General features: G+C 44.0%; 1 protein-coding gene across 5 annotated transcripts in view; it reads left to right on the top strand.

Annotated features, from left to right (window-relative positions):
* CTNNA2 (catenin alpha 2) overlaps positions 1 to 24065 on the top strand; it is a 944841-nt gene that overhangs the window by 753398 nt on the left and 167378 nt on the right. The window contains exon 1 of one of the 5 annotated variants that reach the window (XM_014561377.2): positions 17992 to 18145. The exons of the other annotated variants lie outside the window; for them this stretch is intronic. The gene's annotated coding sequence lies outside the window, so the exon portion shown is untranslated. Of the gene's footprint in view, positions 1 to 17991; positions 18146 to 24065 lie in introns of those variants that run through there. 5 annotated transcript variants of the gene reach the window in all.

Genomic DNA, 24065 nt, shown 5'->3' with positions numbered 1-24065 from the left:
GCCACCATCCAGCTCATGGTGTCCTTCATTCTATCCATTGCGTTATGCACCCGCAACAGGTTTGCGTGCGGTTTTCACTCGGCTGCACTTTATCCACCAATGCCCCAGTTCTCTCCTTCCAGGATTCATTGCTAACTCCTAACCCACGGAGCCACTGTGTTTTTTGCTTGTTTGTTTGTTTGTCCCACCACACATTTCTTTTCTTGAATTTTTCATTGAAGTGTAGTTGACTTACAATGTTAGTTTCAGGTGTGCAGCAAAGTGATTCAGTTGCAGGTACACACGCATACTTATTTTTTCTTTTCAGGTTCTTTTCCATTATAGGTTATTACCAGAAATGGAATATAGTTCCCTCTGCTATACAGTAGGTCCTTGTTGTTTACCTCTTTTATATACAGTAATGTGTGTGTGTTAATCTCCAACCCCTGCTTTTTCCCCTTTGTTAACCATAGTTTGCTTTCTATGTTGGTGAGTCTGTTTTGGGTTGGTAAATAGGATTTGTATCTTATTTTTTTTTTAGATTCCACTTGTAAGTCCCATCCCATGTTTCTTACACATCCATAACAAGGTAGTCAACCTGCAACCTGAAACACCTCTTTTGAAGGTGTGCTCTGAACAGCTGAGAAACCACACACGACTGAAGGGCTCAGGGAGGGTGAAGGATGGTTCCTCTGCTGACCACCGCCGCCTGTGCTCCACCTGGGACTATCATTTCCTTGCTGCAACAGCTGCCGCTCTCTGATTCAGGCTGTTGCCACTGCTGCCTGGGGAATATGTATTTTTAAAATATTTTTCTCTTTTGGAAAACAAGAAATAAAGTTCATAAATTTTCCACTGAAAATTATATGAGTAAACACAGCCAGGTTGGGAAGCGAGGACAATAATGATATTGAATACATCATGCAATTATGAGCTAGACTCTCCCGAGTCTAAATAATTCCTTGCCTGGTTTTGGGCCCTTTGCCAGCTGCATGAACTGCAGCCTGGGTATCTTATCGTAGCCAGTGATTTCCCCTAGCAACAAAGACAGGCATGAAAATTTCATGATCAATTTATTTTTCATTTTTACCAATGAATTCTAATGTTAAGATATTTGCAAAATAAAGGGTAGAATTCATATGACTAAATGAAGCACTGTAAGCAGCTGTACTTGACAATAACATCTATTCTTCTTATGTCATTTTAATATTTTTATGTTTTATATTTTTCAAAAAGACTTCATCAATGTATATTTGATTCTTGAAACAGCCCACTGAGGAACATAAAGCAAATTGCTTTCCCAAGAGATGCCAGTTGGTAACAGACATGATTCTAGAGTCCAAATTTCCATCATCCTAACTTCAATTCCATTCAGTCAGTATTAATTGACCACCCTACTATGTGCTAGTCACTGTTCTGAACATGGCAGTAAACAAAACAGAGATCTCCACCCTTGGGTAACTTAAGTGTAATTGTAGAAGACAGACAATAAATGATTGACAACATAAATGTACAGCGCATGTAATAATTAGAAGATGACAAGTACTACGGAAGAAGGACAGTAGTGCAGGAAGGGAGAGCGGAAGTAGGGGGTTAAAATTCTAGAGTTGTCCATGGTGAGGATGTGACATTTGAGCAAAATCTGGAAAAATGTGATTTGGGTATTCAGTAATTTTTCCACTGTGCCTTCCTTCCACTTGGACATTGGCTGCAGCATGAAATTACCCAAAAAACCTGCAGATATTTTCTTAGAAACCTCAATGACCATGGAGTGATGAGAAAGAACAGTGGGCTTTGGCCTTCACTTCTAAGAACTGACAGTGTGGAACGAAGGGCGAGCCAGCCCTCTTCTCCCATGGGGTCCTGGTGAGCACGAACTGGCAAGGCCTTCTATTTTGTTCAACTTCACTGAGGAATAGTTGACAAATATAATTACATAAGTGTACATGTGATGACTGGACATTCCATATACATTGTGGAATGATTACCAAGATCAAGATAATGAATACAACCGTCACCTCATGTAGTTAAATCTTTTTTTGTGTGCGTGTGGTGAGGACACGTAAAATCTCCTTTAGGCAACTTCCCAGTGTACAATGCCTATTATTGACTGTAGTTACCACGCTGTACATTAGATCCTCAGAACTTACTCTTACTCTTTGTGCCCTTTGAATTGTATCTCCCCATCTCCCTCTCCCCCAGCCCCCAGCAACAACCATTTTCATCTCCGTTTTTATGAAATTGGCTTCTTTGTTTTAGATACCACATAGAAATGATGCTCTGTTGTTTTTGTCTTTCTCTGTCTGGCTTATTTCACTTATCACAAGGCTCTCCAGTTTTATCCAAATTGTAGCAAGTGGGAAAATGTCCTTTTTAATGGCTTTATAGAAATATATACATATACACACTATATATATTTATATAGTTACAGGCATATTAATTTGTAAATATGTGCATTTTCTTTATCCATTCATCCATCAAAGGACACTTAGGTTGTTTCCATATCTTGGCTGTTGTGAATGACGGTGAACGTGGGAATGCAGCTATCTCTTTGAGATACTGATTTCATTTTTTTCTGTGTATATCCAGAAGTGGGATTCCTGGATCATATGGTAGTTTTACTTTCAACTGTTGGAAGACCGCCCCCCCCATACCTTTTCCCATAATGGCTGTACCAGTTCACATGCACAAGTGGTCCCTTTTCTCCACATCCTTACCAGTGCTCGCTATCTCTTGTCTTTTTTTATATTGCATAGTATAGACATTTCACCTTCTTGGTTAAGTTTATTCCTAAGTATTTCATTGTTCTTGATGCTATTGTAAATGTGATTGTTTTCTTAATTCCTCTTTCAGATATATTGTTTTTGTATAGAAATGCAACTGATTTCTGTACATCGAGTGTGCATTTTTCATCTTTACTGAATTCATTTAGTAGTTCTAACAGTTTTTTTTGGTGAAATCCTTAGGGGTTTTTATATATAAGATGTCATCTGCAAACATAATTTTCACATCATGCTTGCAGGTCAGATGCCTTTTATTTTTTAAATTCTTGCCTAATTGCTATAGCTAGGACCTGCAGCACTATGGTGAATAGAAGTGGTAATATTTGACCTGTTTGTCTTGTTCCTCATCTAAGAAGAAAAGTTTAACTTTTTACCATTGAGTGTGCTGTTAGCTGTGGGCTTGTCATTTATGGCCTTTGTCATGTTGAGGTACGTTCCTTCTATAGCTAATTGATTGAGTTTTTTTTTTTTTTCACGAAAGGATGTTGAATTTTGTCAAGTACTTTTTCTTGCATCTCCTAAGAAGGGCTCATGAGGGTGGAAAAGTCTGACAAATGTGATAGGTTAGATGAGCAATGGAGTTAGTTATGAAACGGAGACAGAACTGGGAAGCACAAAGGCCACACAAGAAGTAAGTTGAGCCTACAGAAGAAGTAAGATGAGAGAGGACAAGCAGGTCTCGAAGGCCTGATTCAGAAGAGGCAAGAGATGGGGAGCTCAGGCAGCGGCCCTGAGGAGCAGGAGATGCCCGTGTGAGCTTTCCCTCGGGCGGAAATGAGACCAGAACTTGCAGGTGGTCGGCCAGCCAGAAATGGGCTTAGCTAATTCTGCCTTCTTTCCAGGAGGCTGCCTACCTGTCTTTAGCCACACTGGGGGTGGAGGAACCTAGATATCTTTATTTAAATCAGGCCTTTAGGGAAGTCCAAAAATACAGATTTTTGAAAATGACTGAAGTCTTAATCTGAAGACAGTGATAGGTAGTTTATATTTGTATTTTTTACCCAAATACAAGTGGACTTTCTTGGTCTGGCTCCAAGACCAGCCTCTGCAGGGGTGACATATCCCAAAATAAGTATATGCCTGCCTTAAAAAGCCTTGCAGAAGAGCATGGATCTGCCCTAAAGTTTTGACTCAGTGTGTGTAAGGGGGAGAACGGTTTACACAGCCAACATTTGCTTTAAAAATCTCTTTATTAAGTTCGTCCTTTCCTCACATGTCCTTTTCTGTGTGACTGCTCCTGGCTCCTCGGATGTGGTAAAGTGACTAATGGCAGACATGGGATTCCAACTGCCTGGCTTGAATCTTGGTTCTACCACTTGTTAGCTGGGCTGTTCTTAAGGCATTTAACTCTGAATGTATCTGCTTATATGTAGACCAGGAATCACGATACGGTGGTTGTGAGCGTGACTTAGCTGATACGTAACAAACCTGAAACAGGACAAGGCACCTGCAAGTTCTAGTGAAGCATTGGCTGTTCTCATACTCAGAGAACCCCACCTCTACAACCTTTCTTCCCCACTCCCCCTCCTTCTCTCTTCTGACTTCTGTTTCTTTCTCTTAATCTTCTGCTTGCCCATGGCTTCTTCATTCCTGCATTTTTGTCATTCCATCTCCAGCTTGGCCTCCTTGAAAGGTGGGAGAGCAGAAAAGCTTGTAAATACATGCTTAATAACTTGTTTTGTCCCAATTCCGCAACCAACAAACTCTAAAGGCTACGTGATGACCTAAATGACCAATTTGCCTCCCTTCCTTTATAGAAACTGCTAATAACTCCAGCAGTGTGTCTACAGCTATGTATGGCCAGGATTTTGACAAGCCCATAAACTCTCCCTTTGGCTGCTCCATCAGTGCTGGAATTCTCAGTTCTTCACTCAAAGCTGTAATGATCAGTCGCTGAGAATTGTGCCCCAGGCTTCTCACCTGCAGTATAAGGACAATGATCACATGGACTCTGTAGGCTTTTGCAAGGAATGAGTGGAGAATATCATGTAAATTCATAGAACCACTTTTGGTGACTAGTAAGTACCCTGTAAACTTTACCATCATCATCACTGTGGTTATTACTGTTTATAATAATTCTTTTTTTAAAAATCTTTTATTTATTTATTGTAGTGTTTAATTATTTTATTTTACTCGGGGGGAGGTAATTAGATTTATTTATTTTTAGAAGAGGCACTGGGGATTGAACCCAGGATCTTGTGCACACTAAGCATGTGCTCTACCACCTGAGCTCTACGCTCCCCCCCAGTATTCTTTTTGATATTGTGGCTGTTATTCTAGAAGCTGCAGCTCAGAGTTATATCTCTTTTAGTTACACCATCAGCCAGAGAACAAGGCAGGACTAGCAAGAATAAACACCATCACTGATTAAGGACCAAAGGGAGACACCAGTCATGCGGGCAGTCTTCGGGGAGGGAGGTGGCCTTATCCTTCTCTGCATCTTTCTAAGGACCTCAGAGGACCCCCGGCAAGAGGGCTAGTAGCCTGCAGAGGAAGCTTGCAGATTCTTGCTACAGGTTCACAAATATCACAACCATTACTTGTTTACTTGTCTGGAAAGCAAATAAAGAAGCACGTGTTTGTGTGGTTCACCCTTGCGTGTCTCCTCCACTCGTCAAACCACACCCACGCCTCAGCCTCTGCAGTCATGCTTTTCAGACCCCTCTTTATGGGACAGTATTGTGATGCAGTCAGGGGACATTAATGAGCCCATCTCTCACAGCCGCCAGGTCACTGAGGTGCACTTATCGGTGCAGTCCAGGAGGGCGGAGCAGTAGATTTTAGTGTCCTGTTTGTTTCAGCGTCTTGCCATCAGACCACACGGGGAGCCTCTGTCAGAGTCACAGGACTGCAGGCTAAATGCTAAACTCCAGACCTACCGTAAGCCACGCACTGAGTTCTCATAACTCGAACCCCCTCCACACATACACACTAACCCCCGACCCAGTGGAACCCTGACTACATTTTGCTTTTTCTTCTTTATTTTTCTTATTGAAGTTTAGTCAGTTTACAATGTTGCATCCATTTCTGAAGTACAGCATCATGGTTCAGGCATACATACACATACGTATATTCATTTTCATATTTTTTTCATTATAAATTACCACAAGATATTAAATATAGTTCCCTGTGCTCTACAGTATAAACTTGTTATCTATCTATTTTATATGTAGCCGTTAGTATCTGTAAATCCCAAACTCCCAATTTGTCCCTCCACACCCCACCCTTTTCCCTTTTGGTAACCAAAAGTTTGTTTTCTGTGTCTATGAGTTTATTTCTGTTTTGCACATAAGTTCATTTGTGTCATTTTTTATATTGAATATTTATATTTTAAGTGATATCATAGGGTATTTTTTTTCTCTTTCTGGCTTACTTCGCTTAGAATGACGATCTCCAGGTCCATCCATGTTGGTGCAAATGGCATTATTTTATTATTTTTTATGGCTGGGTAGTATTCTATTGTATAAATATACCACAGCTTCCTTATCCAGTCATCTGTTGATGGACATTTATGTTGTTTCCATGTCTTGACTATTGTAAATAGTGCTTCTCTGAACATTGGGTACATGTCTCTTTTGGAATTAATATCTGTACTTCTCCTGTTTCTAAGGCGCTCCCAGGCACCATCCTCTTGGGACCACAGGATGATCCGTTGGTGTTAGAATTCCAAGCCATGAATCCACTCTCTCTTTTCTTTTCTTTTCTCTCTGTTTCCTCTCTCTTAAATGGAGATCCTTGCACCTGCCCCTTCTCTGGAAGACAAGAGAAGAATTTGATGAGTTTAGGTCTTTCAACCTCTCCTCTTGCCAAACACAACACAACTAGGAGTGGCTTCCGAGAAAAACCTAGACGAGAGCCCACATCGTATCTACTGTCCTTCACATCTTATTTTCTCTTACTAATTAGTCCCCAGATATCTCAGAACAGAAAACAGTTACCTGAGCTCTGACAGGGTCAAGAATTTCCACTTCACATTCCCAGCACGCCTGAGGCTGGCAGTGAGAGAGGCCCGCAGTAAGGAACTGAAGCCCACACTTTTCTTTGCACCTGTTGACCTGTTTTCATCTTCCTTTGGGACCTGAAGTTGGGGGCAACAATGAATTTGTCACCTAGAAGTATTATTAACCAGATGGAACAAAGGTAGCCTTCCCGTGGAACCTGGGTTTATTTCGTCGTGCTTTGGACCTGTGTGTACACCAGCGGTGCTCTTTAGTGTCGACTCAGAGAGACATCGCCTGCTTTTACAAGATCAGAAGACAATCGTGGAGGCTGAACTAGCCTCCTTCCTCCTAGCTGTGTAGGGGAGCTTTAGAAGGGAGAGCAAGGTGTACTTTTCACTCCATAATGGGGTTAATGGAAACTGACAGAGTGAGGAAATTAGTTTTTCAGGTTGCCATTCATTCCTTTTCTCTATCAGTCAATCAAAAAAAAAAAAAATACTTACTGAGCGCCGTCTATGAGCTCTGCTTTGAAAGGGAAACAGAAAAAGCCAAGTGGTGGCTCCTTCTACCGTTGACAGTTTTCTTGGGGGAACCAAGTCCGCACCCGTGGTCCAGCAGAACTCTTAACGTGGAGTCAGGAGACTCACGGACTTGTCACAGTTTGTTGAGCAGTGTAGTATGTGGTTCAGGAAGAGTGTCCAGAACGTGGGATCTCCAAGCTGTAACATCGGCTGTCATTAACTAGCAGGGGAACCTTGGAAAATTCCACACTTCTCATCAATCCTCTCATCTCTGAGAATGAAGTTAATAATAGTGTCCGACTCAGAGTCCTGGAGACCTTCGAGTTAAAACTTGACTCGCATCACATTTAGGACACGTTGAGCATGAGGTATTTTTAGTTTGATATTTCAGGCAAGCCTTTGAAAGCCTCTGGGAAAGAAAAGGGACCTGCAATGTGTTGCGTGCTTCCTGTTCCTCCAACACCACGTGGCTCACATCACATATGCTTTTTTTTTTAATTGAAGTATGGTCAATTACAATGTGTCCATTTCTGATGTGCAGCATAACGTCCCAGTCCTGCATATATGTTATATACATCCTCATGGATGCTTTGTGAAGTCAGTATGGGAGACTCAAAACTGCTAAAACTGTCCAGGGAAGGACAAAGCTGGGGTTCAGACCTCTGATCTGTCTGCATCCAAAGCCCGGGCACTTTCTACTCCCCTACACCTTCTCTGAGCCTCAGCTTCTCTGCCTTAGAACACTTTTGGCTGGACCAGAAGGTCTCTGAATTCAGCTGCAAATTTTATGATTCCTGGTCATCTGACCTTCTCGTGAAACTTAACTTTAGGTGAAGGGAGCATTCACAGAAACATTTTTAGATATATTGGCACATGAAGAAATAATGGAATTTGGCTCTGTGGGAGGTAGGAAAGAGGATAATTGAGCAAGGCTTAAATACTCGAACAATGGTGGCATGGTAGGAATGATACTCAGGGACGAGGATGAAAAAGTCATCCCTACCCCTCTTGGGCCTGCTACTGGGGAATCACCACTAGATTCTAGACACCAGTAGCATATCACCAAATGTGACAACCAAAAACATCTCAAGACACTTCCCAGTGTCACTCGGGAAGATCACCCCTACTTGGGAACCACTGCCTTAACCATCTCCTTTAGATCATAATCTACAGGTAGAGAAATTAACTCGGTCATCAGTGAGTTTAACCTTGCTGCCTTGAGCTTATGGTTACCTGATGCAGTGGTCCTCAAACTTTGCCGTGCATAACAGTCCCCTCGGGGAACATGGGGAATTCAGATCCTTGCTTTTTTTTCTCCACTGAAAACTCGGTGCAGCAGGTCTGGGTTAGAACCCAAGAATCTGATTTTCACCCAGCCCCTGTTTCCCATTCCTTCCCCAAGTGGATTCTGACACAGTCCAGAGGCCCCATTTTGAAAAACACTGACCCAGTTGCTATAGTCAGGGTCAGCCTCCGTCCTGTTTGTCTGGGAGGAAGACTTGGGAACCAGAAATTGTAGCTTTAAACCTTTTCTTCATGCCTTGACTGTCTCTTTCCTTCCTCCCTTCCTCCCTTCCTTCCTTCCTTCTTTCCTTCCTTCTCTTTTCTTTCTTCTTTTCTTTTCTTTCCAACATAAATTTATTATCTTGCAGTCTAGAGAACTGAAGACCAAAATGCATTTATTTAACTGGACTGAAATCAAGGAAGGTGTCAGCAGGACTGCATTCCTTCTGGAGGCTCCAGGAGAAGAATCTGTTCCTTGTCGTTTCCAGCTTGTAGAGGCTGATTGCCCTTCTTTGGCTGGTGCCCCTTTTCCAGGTTCCCAGCCAGCAACTGCTTCACTTAGACTTCTGCTTGTATTGTCACGTCTCCTATTCTCTCTCTGACCCTCCGGCCTTCCTTTGATGAGAGCCCTTGTGGATACTTTAAGCCCATGCAGAAATCTAGGGTAATTTCCCATTCTTTCTTTAAATTTTTAAAAATCTATTTATTTTCTTGAAGTATAGTCAATTTACAATGTTGTGTAAACAACCCAATCCAAAAATGGGCAGAAGACCTAAATAAACATTTCTCCCATGAAGGCCAATAGGCACATAAAAGAATGCTCAGTATCGCTACTTATCATAGAAATGCAAATCAAAACTACAATGAGGTACCACCTCGCACCAGTCAGAATGGCCATCATTCAAAAGTCCACAAATGATAAATGCTGGAGAGGGTGTGCAGAAAAGGGAGCCCTCCTACACTGCTTGTGGGAATGTAATTTGGTGCAGCCATTCTGGAAAACAGTATGGAAGTTTACTTAAAAAACTAAAAATAGACTTACCATATGATCCAGTAATCCCACTCCTGGGCATACATCTGGAGGAAGCTCTAATTTGAAAAGAAACATGCACCCCAGTTTTCATAGCAGCACTGTGTACAATAGCCAAGACATGGAAGCATCCGGAATGTCCATCGACAGATGACTGGATAGAGAAGTTGTGGTGGGTGTACACACACACACACACACACACACACACACACACACACAGAGACACTTGAATACTCTTCAGCCATAAAAAAAGAATAAAATAATGCCATTTGCAGCAACATGGATGGACCTGGAGAATGTCATTCTAAGCGAAGTAAGCCAGAACGAGAGAGACAAATACCATATGAGATCACTTAAATGTGGAATGTGAAAAATGACACAAATGAACTTACTTACACAGAAACAGACTCACAGACATAGAAAACAAACTTTTGGTTACCAGAGGGGAAAGGCGGGGCATGGAGGGGCAAACTGGGATCTCAGGATTTGCAGATACTAACTATGTACAAAACAGGTAGACAACAAGGTCCTACTGTGTAGCACAGGGAACTATATTCAATGTCTTGTAATAGCCTGTAATGAAAAAGCGTATGAAAAGGAATATATGTATATGGGTATATATGTATGTATGTGTATATATAACCTTTACTTCTTCATTTACTTGCAGTTTGATAGCAGTCTGGTTAGGCATGTAGTGTCTGAAGTCGCACGCCCTGGTTTCAAAGCCTGGCGTCATCACTTACAGGATGCGTCACGTTGGGTAAATCAGAATTCTCTGAACGCACCTCCCTATTGATAGAAGGGAGAATATTGTTAGCACCTGCCCCGTAAGTTGGCATTATATATGAATGGATACCTGAAAAGCCTTTCCAATTGTTCCTGCAAAAGTGCTCAATAAATGTTTAGAGGTAGGGGCAAAGGTTAATTAAAAATAAAAAGTGCAGAATTTTGCCGTCACAGCATTGCTAGAGCATGCTTGAGCTCTTTTAGAATCCATGGTGCACTTAGAACAGGGTTTTCTCACATCAGAGTCACCTGGGAAATTTGAAAAATGCAAGTTCCTGAACGCCACCCCGCCTCCCTCCAAGGCAGTTTAACTCCGTGTGTCTCAGATGAGGTCTAAGAATTTGCATTTTTGGTAAAATTATGCAGGGAAGTGTCATGCCGCCAACTCAGGGACCACACTTGGAAACTCACTGTCTTGGCGGGAACAGCCTGTCCTTTGTACAAACTGGGTCTCCTCTTTACATTGACCCGCTCCGAGAAATGGACCGTATTCTGGGACGTGACCTTAAATCTGTTCTCCAGTAAGAGCTGCATATAGTCATGATTACAAAGCACTGTATGATTTTTCTGTTTTGTTTTTGTACTTCATACTTATCTTTCTTTTTTTTTTAGTTTCTTGTTTTCTTTGATTTACTTGGAAATTTTTACCAAATTGATTGTAGTCTGAAAAAAAAAAAGGTAAGGATTTTTTTAAAAGGGGAGGAAGCATACACATTGGCAAGGCCGTCATCTAGACTTAAAACTGCTTTCAGCAGGACATTTCAATATGTTGAGTTTTGAACTTGAGAAATTTCTTAGACATTCTAAAAGCAACCCAGATCCTCACAAGTGAGAATCTGGTCACATGAAATTTTAAAGGCCTGTCAGTATCTGTTTTCATTTTGCCTTCATTCCTAGTCTTTGGTGAAAATTAAAAAAAAAATTTGAATAGAAAAGAATTTCTCCATAGGGTACTTTCAGGGGAAACAAGGATTTTGCTTGTTGAAAAAAAAAAAAAAAGGCAAATGTATTCTGATTGCACCAACTTTTCTTAACGTGCACTCAAAGCTCTCCAGCGTTTTTCTACAAAAACCTGATGAAAATCATGACCGTCAAGAGTATGTTCACTGTCAAAATCAAAGACATTGCTGAACGTAGATGGACGTCAAGCGTTCTTCAGGTTAAATTGGTGCGTCTTATCTCTATGTTTGGTGTCATTTTTCTGCTTAAAGTAGTGGAATATTTTAGGAAGGAATGGTTGGTGGTCCAGATTTTCATGTCCAAGAATTCAGAGACCCTGGTATAGTGTTTCTCCTGTAGCACATTTTCTCAAATGAACCGAATTCCTCCAGAGTTAGTTAATCCATCAGCTCCTCCCTCTGCAACATCTCTTGGGGCACATGCGTCATTGATACGTGTTTACTCTATGAAGCTCATTAACAAGATTATCACCTGTTTTTATTTTTCTAAGGCAAGTAAATATGACCAGCCCTTCCCAAGAGTTCTGGGGATCGTATGGAAGTCTCGAAGAGAGTTTTTCCGTGTGAAATTGTTGTTCTTTTATTTCTCTTTGCTCTAGGCCCACATAGGACACATCCACTCCATGCATATCAGATTATGTACAAGATATTGCAGAATTCCGTATATGCACGGACGCCCTGATACCCCCTGGTATATGTTAGTTCCGATGGAGGGAAAGCGACTGGTGGAATTTTTCTTTTTCTACCCCCACCGGTCAGGCCTCTCCCTTCCATCTCCTCCCACTCTGGGAGTTTGTAAGTGAGCCTCGCTTACTAAAGAAAGACACCACTTCCTTCCCCAGCCTGGGCTTGCTCGGCAAGGGGGGAAGCGGGCACTTTAAGGCCATGTTCAGCACTAAGGGTGGTTATACTCAGTTTCATGCCGAGTCAGCTCTAATCTGAAAATCTTCAAATCATCCAGGAAATGAAACTACTCTTGTTTCTGAAGAGCCTTCAGCAAAATTGAAAAGTCAGTTGGATTTGCTTCTAATTCCTGTGTTACATTACAGCCAGAATGTTTCTAAATCCTGAGTACGCAGTAGCACCACCTGGGAAACCTCAGAAACTCCAAACCCGGACCCCGTGCCTAGAGATTCTAGTTCAATTGCTCTGGGATGGGGCCCGAGCGTCACTCAGGCCAGAGGTCCCCAGGTGATGTCAGCGTGCCGCCAGGTCTGAGAACTGCAGCTGAGCGATTTGCGCAGACCTCCTTTATTGTCAGCCTTTTTTTTTTTTTTTTTTTTTTTTCTTAAAGCCTACCTGTCCAGGGACTGGTTTTCATAAGGTCATGCTCTTAGTTGTCAGGGAGCCGATAAGGTCTGATGTGTCTCAGGGGCCTTTGCATTTAGCAGTTTCCAGGAAACCAGGAGCCCAAATCAGGATGCTGAACTTGTGGACTGATGGGACAGAATGCTTTCATTTCACCCCATTTCCCTTCCCTTCCTCCCTTTCTCTCCATCCCTTCTTTTCTTCCATTAATTTCTACAAGCAATTCTTCAGGGAGTCACACTCAAATTCCTGCCACGTGTTTGATCATCTACCTGCACAGGCCTTCCGAAGGCACAGTCCCACTTCCAAACATTGATGATTTTGGTTTGCACTTCATCCAGAATGTGTGATTAGCCACCCACAAGGAGGGTTTTCAAATCAGTAGAAGCTTGCTTAAGGACTCAGAAGACTTAAAAAGTAAATTCTTGTTGGTCTGTTTTTTATGGCAACAATAATACCTATTCATTGCAAAAACCTAGAAACTACAGATAAGTTAGAACAAAGCAGGAATCACCTGTAATCCTGCGTGGCCATATGCTTTGACTTATCTCTGGCATTCCTTCTGTCCCTCTTCTCTGTTTTCAAATAACGTCCTATACTTAACACACTTTCTAATGGATCTGTCTCCTGGTACATTTTAAAATAGAGCTTCTGACTAAGGCCGGAACATTTAAGACTTTCAACTAACTTTCTACCTTTGAATTCAAAACTCTTGGTTTCTTGGCACTTCAGACATTAGAATGACTGTAGAATTTGTCTGGTGGTGGATAAAGATACTGAGTCTCAGAGAGATTAAGGAGCTTAACCCAGGACAAGTCGGTGACAGATTTAGACATAAAATCCAGGGCCACTCAGTCCTAGGGGGTCATGTGCCCTTCTGGTTTTATCCCCAGCTCTGACCTTGGTGTGTAGGGTCTGCTGATGGTAAACGATGCTTCCGAAAGGATTTGTGTCTGTGTCAGACACAGACAACTAAGAGAAATGAGAGTAAACAGTGTTATTGGTATTAGCTAAGAAATAAAGTGACTGTGGTTGAATTTCCTGGATGTTTCAGAGGAAGAATAGATTGATTGTCGAGAGTACGCATCAGGGGTATGTCTGATCTCCTCCTAACGCAGACCTGTGAAGTTGGGAACGTACGAAGACTCGAATCCCAGAAACAGAAGTTAAGCCAGCATGTCACATGGTTTGAAGAGCATTGTTCCTTGAGATGTTCGTAGATGTTTCCTGGATTGAACCAATTTAAACAAGTAGTTTCCATGTAGTAGGAGTTCTCCAGGTCTGTAATGTCCTTATGGGCGTTGTAACTGCCTGCGTGAGACACAGTATGTAAATTTCCTAGTTGTAGCAAGAACAGGTTTTATTTCCTTATTTTTTTATGACCCCTTTTAAGTGTTCATTTATTAATGAACTTGATCAACTAGTCTTGTGGCCCCAAGTTAAGAACATGCTGATTTAATATAATTAGGCTTTGTGTACTGGGAATCAGGGAACATCAAGGGATTAAGACGTGCTGAGACCATAGGGTTAAGCTGTTGTTACTGCGTCCATGAAACAAAAGCAAATTTGCCGTTTATTCTCAAGAAAGTCTTCTTATGGTCATTATCCTGGCCTTACTCCCCTTAAGCCTCCAGGGGCATCTTTTTCTTTGGTTCGTGTATTTTCTGGAAGTCCAAACTTTGAAAAAGCAGAACATCACCCCGACTTTTTGCAAAACCGACAGAAGAAACATTTTTCTGGTGCTTCCTTGTATCTCTAGGTTTCCAGGCTGGACAGCCTTAAAAAATTTTCAGAGGTGTCCAAAGTAATCAAAGTCTCCTGCTCAGGGCACTTGTTGGTGGCAGATCTGTATGAGTCCATGGTTTATGGTGATTAAAATTTGATACGGCACAGGAAGGCAATAGAATCGCAGGGCTGGGTGGTAATTTGGTGCAATGGAACCTGAGAGGAGCATTTCTATTTCTTTTTTACAGTCTTTTTGTCTATCTGTCTTACCCAAGTCTTCATTAATAGCCTCCTGGCCATTAAGATGTCAATGTTTGGGGAAAAAAAAAACAAAAAGAACCAAAACCGATTTTCCCCCTTCCCACTTTGGAAGAAATCTTTACACCCCACTTATCTTTGAAAATGCGTGAGTCATTGTCCTTTGCCTGGCCTTCTCACCCTCTTGTGTCGTTAGGTGCCACTGTGAGTAGGTGTGTAGGAAGCCCATCTCATGACGCAGACCCCGGAGCTCACATCCACACCGTATGGCAGTTGCTACCATGTTCGGATTTGATTGGACCCCAGTCAAGAGACCGAGTGCTGTGAGTCACTGCACTGGAATGCATGCTTAACATACGGTCCGATCCTTTAATTTGGAACTCCTGCTCTCTCGGATTGGTCATAACTCAAATTGGATTAAGTAAAATGTTTGCTATAATTTTAGGAGGTGGGAAATTTTTTAGGATCTTACTTGTGAGTTAAGGAAAACCCCAGCCCAATCTAGAAGAGGTTTACAATCCAAATCCAAGAATTAGATATTCCTTCCTGTGGCTGTTAGTGTCTCAGTCCAACAATCACTCTTGAACGGGAAAAAAAAATTTTTTTTTAATGTATATTTAAAACAACATGTGCCAGATTGGGTTTAAGTTAAGCATAAAGAGGATGGCGAAAAATGGAATTTGGACATGGACAAAACTTCAAGATCAATAATATGAGGGTAGTTATAGATCAGAGTGTATTTGATATGTGGCTAATTATAACAAGGTTTTAAACTGTATTTGGTGCTTACATATTCCAGAGACTGTATTAGGAATATAACAACCATCCCATGAGATTCCACAAATACATATGTAAGTTTTCTAGGACCACCATCGCAGCGACCACAGAAGGGGTGGCGTAAGCCAAGGGGAGGCTTGAAGTCTAAGGTCAAGGTGTCAGCAGAGTTGACTTCATTCTGAGGCCTCTCCTTGGCTTAAGGATGGCCATCTTCTCCCTTTGTCTTTGCATGGCCTTTCTGTGTCAAATCAGATTAGAGTCCATTTTTACCTTTATTACCTCTTAAAGGTCTATTCTCCAAATACAGCCACATTCTGAGGTGCTAGGGGTTAGGACTTCAACACATGAAATTTGGGGGATCCCCTCCTGCTCATAACCAATACTATTACTTCCATTTTATAGCTGAGCCAGCTGAAGTTGAGTTATAGTCTTTTTTTCCCCCCAAAATAGAAGTGCTGGGGATTGAACCCAGGGCCTCGTGCATGTTAAGCATGTGCTCTACCACTGAGCTATGCCCGCCCCCCTCAGTTACATTCTTTGCCCATGGTCATGCAGCAGGTGCACAGAACAAACAGGATTCAAATCTGTTTCATTGCAGAGCCTGCTCACAGACACTGTGCACTCCTGTGGACCTCAGTTCACCCATCCATCCATCAGCGAGTGCACCTCATGGGTCTCCTGTCTGCCAGGCACGGTGCTAGGTGCTGTAAATAAACATTGGTGAGGAAAACAGACGCAATCCCTGCTTTCGAGGCACTGGCCGTCATCCAGCCGGCTATGCGCTCAATGGCTTTAAACCCAATGGTCCATCAGATTCCATCTGTCTCCCAAATCATTCGGTTCTCATGGGGCCGATTGCCCAAATGGGTGAGTTTCTCTGGGCATCTGTCACCGTGCTAACATCTCAGGCAGAGCTGACCCAGAGCCCGAGTCACGCACTGTACCCATGATTTGGGTCAGTTCCCCCACAAAGGCATGGAGCCCATGGAGGAGGGGCGGCCCTGGTGGTCGTGGGTGCTCCTCGCAGAGTGGGCGGGGGAAAACCAACTTAGACGAAACATTCTGGAGAAAGCCAAATGTTCAAAGCATCGAGTTTGATCAGAGCAGATCTGGTTGCATATGATAAGAATCTGTCTTTCACTTTATTTTTAAAATTCTCAAAAAAATTTGCATTCTTTTTTATCGAAGTGTAGTCAGTTTACAATGCTATGTCAGTTTCTGGTGTACAGTGTCATGTTTCAGTCCCATCAACATACATATATTCATTTTCATATTCTTTTTCATTCGGTTAGTACAAGATATTGAATATAGCTCCCTGTGCTGCACAGAAGAAACTGGTTTATCTATTTTATGCATAGTAGTATCTGCAAATCTTGAACTTCCAGTTTGTCCCTTCCTGCCCCCTATCTAAAAGAACCCATCTTCTAGATCAGGGAGATTTGTTCTTGGGATAGAGCGAGCGCATCCAGCCTCTTGGGAAGGTGTCAGCTAGAATGAAACAGAGGCATCAGAGCCTTGCACCCAGCTCACGGTGGGGGAGGGCAGGATGAAGGTGTGGGGTGGCTTCCATCCCTGGAGGAGCCACAGTTGAAATTGAAAGCCTGTTTGAAGGCCAAGGAGGCAGACTGTCTACACTCCATGGGTATTAGTTAAGGGGCTGTTGCCCAATGTTCCTACGGGCACTTTGGGCTAAATCTCCAGCGTGAGGACATCAAATTGATTTCCCATCCCAAATCTGGATCTCCTAACATGCCCCCTGCCCAGCTTTCTCTGGCTCAGGGTCTGTGCAAGGTTGAGGAGGCCAAGGGCAGGTCATTAATGGCCTTGGCTACCTCTGGCCCAGGCTGGTGGAGCTTGACAGCGACCTCCCTCCCGCTCATGAGCCACCCCCAAAGGAGCGGTGGTGTCAGGAGTGTCACTCTGAGGGCGGCACGTGGATTTGCCGTGTTGGCGCCAGTCTTCACCGTGGAGGCAGCCCGTGGGTGGATTCTTGTATGGCACTTTCAAAACAGGCCTTCTCTGCTGGCTTTAGGAACGGCTTCAAGACTGATGAGTTTCCCATGTGTGAGCTGTGCTCAGTTAATTCTGTTTGGGTCCACAGACACTGTTAAAAAAAAAAAACAAAAAACACCCAAACCAAACAGGAAAACAAGACAGAGAAGAGAAACCATCACAGAGGTAGCAACTTGCTTGAATAAGAAACATCTCCAAACGCAGCTCTGTTGAGGGGCACGGCGAGGTCTCACAGAACAAGAGTTGCGTGGGAGGCTGTGAGGACGGCTGGGGTAACGACATGATGTAATTTCAATCAGAATGATTTGATCCTCTGACCTGAATGTAAATCAAAAGATATGTTTGTCTTTTCCGCCCCCTTGCTTTCCTGGGTGGTGATTTCCAATGAATGTCGAGCTTTTGTGTAATGAAATAATACCAATTCTGTGGGCACCGTTACCAGCTGTCCTAAGTCCTGCAAGAATGTTCCTTGCCTGGAATAATAATGCATTACTTCAATCATTTAGGAATTAGCTGTACGGTTGTCAAAGCTCTGGTTTCTATTTAACATGCGGCTGGAGGGAAGTGAAAGGGCGAAGAGGGACAGAGGAAGACATACCGAGCCGCCATCAAATTGGCAGGGGAGGCTGGGAGGCACAGCCGCGTGGTTTACTGTTACCTGCTCTAACTGTTCTTTATTTTAAAATACTACAATTGGTTGGACTGAGCGTCTTTATCCACGTGGGGAGAAGATCAGACAGAAGAAAACGGGAGACGGGGCTGAGGAGGCTGTTACAGGAAGGTAGGCTTGGCCTCCGGGCAGGGAAGAGCCTTTCCTTTAAGGTGAGCACGAGCTGCTCTGGGAGGCCCTGAGCGGCAGGACAGTTCAGAGGTCCCCTCGCTCAGCTCTGGGGTCCGAGGGTCCGGGTGTGACTTAGCATCTCCCAAAACGCTTCACATCTCCCACGTGCGCGGAACGGGGGAATCACAGCGCCACCTTCAGGTGCTATTTTGCAGATGAGGGAGGTGGTACGTGCCTGGCGTGTGGTCATATCGTCATTTGTGACTACCTTGTCACCACAGATGTTCAGGTGTCTGGGGTTCTTGGGAGCCCTATTCAGCTCAGAGATTGGGTCCTTAGATTCTGCGGGGGAGATGAGCAGATAAGCAGGACCCATCGAGGCTGACGGAGGGCAAGCACCCCGGGCCCTGGGTCCCTGCCGGGTAGCCCTGCAGGGCAGTGTGCGGCACCCTGGGTGTCCGCCGGTCTCCATCTGCAGCCTCTCAGACGGTGTGTTGAGCTGGCACATGGCGCAAGGCCAGCCCTGGGCGTCTGACCATCCTCAGCCTCCCAGCGGAGTCTGCCCAGAGCACGGCTGGTCGGCGGGGGGGGGGGGGGGGCAGGCCGTCAGCGCTGCCCTCTCTGATGACAGGCTAGCCCCGGGAAGGCTGGCAGCCCAACAAAGGTCAGAAGGAAAAGAGGGGTGCTGTGGAACCCAGTCGGAGGCTGTCCGTGCCGGAAGGGGGCCGGGAGTCCACTGGGGCTCAGGTGACGGGGCAGCGGCAGGGCCTGGTGCAAAGACACGCCTCCTTCTTCAGGTCAGCGGTTGCCCTGTTTCGACTCACTGGCCGTCAGGCCTGGCAAGTGAGTGGCAAAATGTTTGGGGTGATGCGGTGGCCGGGGTGTACGAGGCAGCCTTCTCACACCTATAAACGGAATCAGGAACCTGCAGCGGTGGGTGCCACGTGCTCACATCAAAAGGGAAGCTGAGCCCAGCGGTCTGGAGTAGGGCCGCAGGGCAGGGGCAGCCGTAAAGGCACAGAGGGGAGCCATCGCCCAGTTAGTTAGTGACTGCAGGGTTGAACGGGCAACGTGGGAGGGCCGTCTGTCTACGCGGATGGTTGGGAAGGACTTGGAACCAACGTGAGGAGCGTGGGAAGCAGAGTTAGCAAGAGTTATCTTGTTGGGGAGCTTAGGACAGAGAGGTGTGAAGCCAGCATCAGGGCCTCCCGGGGACTGGGGCCCCACAGAACCACCAAGTTAGCGGAACCGCGTGTTTCAGCCCTTCGGCCCACTTCCCCTTGCGCATCTGTAGCTCCTCTTCCGTATCTTCCACTTGTGGGGAGAGGTATGCTCTGACATGTCCTTTCTTCACCAAAGTGAAAAAACAATACGACAGACTAATTCACACTAAAGTGCTGGTGGCTGATGCGTGCTGGCCACCTGAGCTCTGAATTTTAAATGGAGATCGGAGGAGAGGGCCGATACTTTCCAGCGAGCACAGAATCTCTTAAGAGCAGAATGTCAGACGTGCAGAGGAGGAATTGTGTGGCTGGAGGTGTCCTCTGTGCCAAGTCTAGTTCTAAGGACCCTGATGCATTTAGTCAGCAAAACAAACCTGTTCTGACCTGTGGCGCAGGGTCACATGTGGAAGGTCACGTGGCTAGGAAGAGAACTTTGGACCTGAGCTTGAACAGGCTGGGTCAAGAGCATCTAATAGCTCCTTTTATTACGAAATACTGATTATGTGAGCAGTTACTTTGTTTCCCTATTTATAACGTAATTTTCCTGAGGGCTGTGAAGATTTTGATTTGGAGAGACAGTTCCTTATTTCGAAGGAAGGATGTGGGCACCAGCTGGGTTTCCAGTCTCTACCACTGGACCAGAAGCTGGACAACTGAGCCAGCGGGGACATCCTGCCTGCTCTGTGTTGTAGACTGGTCCTATGTGTAATTATATCTAGTTTGGTTTTTTGGAGGGAGGCAACAGAGGAGCCTCTCCTTTCAATGTGGCCACTTGAGTATCCCCTGCACTTTGGATTATCCGGCATTGTTGCAGATTCTGTGGGCTCAGAAGCAGCCCTAATGCCATCCAGGGAATCACCAGCCATGCTCAGACTGGTGTAGCCTCGGTCACGCAGGCAGAAGTGCGGGTGGGGGGTGCTGGTGGGTCACGGAGGGAGCAGGCGGGGATGTTTAGAACCCAGAGCAAGGACACTTTGTATGACCTTCAGTTAGAATGTAGACTCTGTGATTTTTCAAAGCTGCTTATGTCACCATTGTAAAGTTATCTCTTGGTTTCTCAATATCTTACAAACAATTAAATGCAGTTAAGTGTTTAAGACTCAGAGTTTAAAGAGTAGGTTAAATCTACTTTTGGAAACCCAGCCGTTTAATTCTAGCTGGATGGCCTCAGACAAAGAACTTAAACACTTTGCGCCTCAGTTTCCTGAACTTTAAAATGGAAATAAATAATAGATATTAGGTGCCTGAAGGAACGTGGTGAGAAAATGCATGTGAAAGCTTTTTTAGTACAAGTGCGGACCAAGTACACAATACATTGCATTTATTATTACTGTTAGCGCTGGTATCACTAATAATGGAAAAATACCAACTCCTTATCTGGCTTACTAAGATTCGTGATTTGCCCCAGAATTCCCTTTCCAGAGTCATCACTGCATCTCTTCCAAAGCTTTACACATGGTAGAACCAGAATAAACGTCTGATGGATGAATTCATACTCCTTTTCATCCTCTTTTCTCTTGAGAACAAACCTTCATGTGATGATGCTCTAAGTTTTATTTTCATTTTTTCAGAGTGTTTAACACTGGTTCTCCCTCTGTATCTCCCTTGGTTTGTCTCCACTTCCTTCTAGCGTCCGAGCTGGGCTGCACACAATGAGGGCAAGAAGGAATCTCTCTTCCTATTTCTGTGGAATTGCCAGGAAACTCAGGAATGGCCGCTGCAGAAATGTGCACTTTGTCTAACTTCATTCTAAGCCTTCAAAGGGATAAGTAAGGCTTCCGTTTTTTTCTTAGGAGTATTTAGGGTAATTCTATTTAGGCCAGTTGATAAGTTACCTCTGGTAGAACCACGGGACTGTTTGCAAAACTGCGATGCTTCAATTATTCATATAGTGATGTATTTTGTAGTTAATATGGCTCAGGGTCTATTCATCAGATGTGGGCTGCTGGAACCTAATTTATTCCTAGTTAAAGGAGTTAGGTAAAGTTTGAGAAGTAGATTGTGTCAAATTATAGAGCTGATTTTCTGGACTCTCGAGACTAATAAAAAAATTAATTTGTATAAAAAAAGCAAAGTAAGATTCTCCAAAATACTAGATCATCCACATAACTACAAAATACATATTTATATTGATGCTTGGGTGGGTGGACTTGCCTAGAAAGAAGGCTCAATTTTTTATTCATTTTGCCGAAGGCTTTCTCTTTAACCTTGAAGAAGCCTTTCCACTGCTATTTGTGAAAAACCATTTCTGCAGCCAGCTGCTGTCTGAAAATCACTGACCCTTGTCCTGTTTCTGAAGAACCTGGACGTTCACCTCTTTGACCCCCCCCATCAGAAGCTCCAATCTTCCTGCTAGCGACTTGGATAATACCCAGTTCAGCTGTTGTCTATCTTGGGTTTATGTTAGACTCTTCTGGAAACTTAAAGAAATTACAAATGCCCAGGCCTGCCCCCCAATCCCCTCCAGTCCCTGCCTTCTAACAATTTTGACGGAATTGGTCTGAGGAGGGGCTCTGGCATTGGCATTGAGGAAGCTCCCCAGGTGCTTCTAAGTGCTCCCAGGCTGAGAACCACTGAAGGAGTTGACCTGCCCTGTTGTGTGCTGAGGGGAGAGGGCTGGTTGGCAAAAAAAACCCCACAGGCTTCTCTGACATTTGATCAAATTAAAAGAAAGATGTGCGCGAGCTATTCAAATCGGAGGCGTTCAAGACATCATGTCTTTTTTTTTTTTTTTTTTTAGTTTCAATAAGAAAGGGACAGTCACTGCTTCTCCTACGGGGATTTCAGAGAACATGTGCCCAAGCAGGAGGCAGGGAGGAAATGCCTTGCAAAAACATTGAGGCGTTAAGGAAGATTGTTGAAAGTGGCAGCTTCACTCCCTTGCTAAATGCTCATAACCTAGAAGGCACTGTCTGTGCCAGGACACCTCGTGCAGACACATACTGGATCTTATTTCTTTTTCCTCCTGCTTTTCTGTGCTTTTGACTGTCGCCTTCTTTCTTCACTAACAGAGTCTGCTTTGGGTATTTTATGCTGACCTCCCTTGGCCACTTCGTTCTGATTCCCGTAAGAGAGAGACCTCTCAGTTCCCACTGAAGGGTACTGAAGTCTTTGCAGGTCTGGCTGCACATGGTGGTCAGGGCGTGAGAGCTGGTTAGGCAGTAAAGGCATGGGGCATTCTCATAGCTGGCTGAGAGGGTGGGCTGGTTCAAAACTTACTGGGACTTCCTCCAGCCAGAGTTGACTCGGGAAATCTCCAAATTTCCCAAAGATGAGGCTGTCAAAGCATTGAACGCAAATGACTTCTCCCTTACAACTCAGTCTGGTTAAGACGCCATGGATAAGTCAGGTATATGGCTCCACTAAGGAGGCAAGTTTGAGTTCAGTTAACTTCTTTGTGTTTTGTCCATAGAAGAAAAAAAAGAAATACTCTTTATGAATGTCTCCCTGGCAAACCGCTGTCAATCCATAGCCTGCCTTTCTCTGCAAATGCAGAAACCAACATAGCTCGTCCCCAGTCTTGACTGACAGCCATTTAGTGGACAGACATTTCTAGGGTCTTTGGAGAATCATAACACGTACTAAGCATGCCTATATTTTGTTCATTTCTGCTACACACACTCACAGGCAGTGCTTTTTGGACCTTCACATGAAGCTTCCAGAAGAAAAAGAAACTCACAAAAGAGTAAAAGATCCAGAAGGAATGCAGGGTTGGCTTTACATAAAAGCTAGAGCGTGAGAAAAGCAGTTAGTAATGAGTTCTACTCATGTTAAGAGTTATCACATCTTTTATTCTACACACTTTAGTTCAACTAGAAACGTGTCTTATTTGTTGCAACTTGCCTGCCTTATTTAACGTATCCAGAACATTCCTATTCTAGGTAAATGGAGGACACCGCTCTAACTCAGTTGTTCTCGGACTTTAGCATGCATCCGAGTCACCTGGAGGACTTATTTAAAATACAGATTGTTGGGCCTCATTTCCCCAGAATTTCCGATTCAGTAGATCTGGGGGGGGGGCCAAGAACGTGCATGTCTAACAAGTGCCCAGGCAATGCTGACACTGCCGTTCCAGGGACACGCTGTGAGAAAGACTTTTCTAACTCATTCTGTTTGGTAGCTGTGTCGTCTTTAACGATAGTGTTATGACACATACAATCATTTTTACCTCTACATTCAGTGGAGCGATAAATATTCTTACACTGCTGTCCACAGGTGCCAGTACTTTTACTTTGATAGGATTCAGGGCTTTTTGAAAATGTTTCCTGAACTAGGTCATGGGTCGCAAGAGAAAATCAGTCTCACCGTGTTGTGGTTCAGCTAGACCTTCTTCCCCAGACTTGAGTCCAAACGATGCTGACTTTTTCCAGAAGTCGGTCCCCTCCTCAGAAGGATATTTCCCACCTTTGTCCATCATCAAAGGAATGTGTCCTGAGCTCCTACCAGCTGTCCTGGAAGATGGGCTTCAGTGGAGAGAATGGCCAGCATGGTTGGTTGAGTTTTGTGCACAGCCTTCCTGGGGATCTACTTTGCAAGAAACACCATCCACTGTTCGATAAAAGGTTTGGTGATGATTTTTTATTGTGCTTTAAAAATCAGTCAGCTTGTTTTATATTTGCCACTCACATAGGTGCCTTAAGGCCAGTCTTAGAAACGTGGGGAATGAACACTGCTAGCTGAGGGTCTGGTGAGTCCCA

This window comes from Camelus ferus, chromosome 36 (assembly GCF_009834535.1).
Source record: "Camelus ferus isolate YT-003-E chromosome 36, BCGSAC_Cfer_1.0, whole genome shotgun sequence".
In the NCBI taxonomy this organism is placed as follows: Eukaryota; Metazoa; Chordata; class Mammalia; order Artiodactyla; family Camelidae; genus Camelus; species Camelus ferus.
The sequence above is the reverse complement of the archived record's forward strand: the minus strand, read 5'-3'. Positions and strand labels throughout refer to the sequence as shown.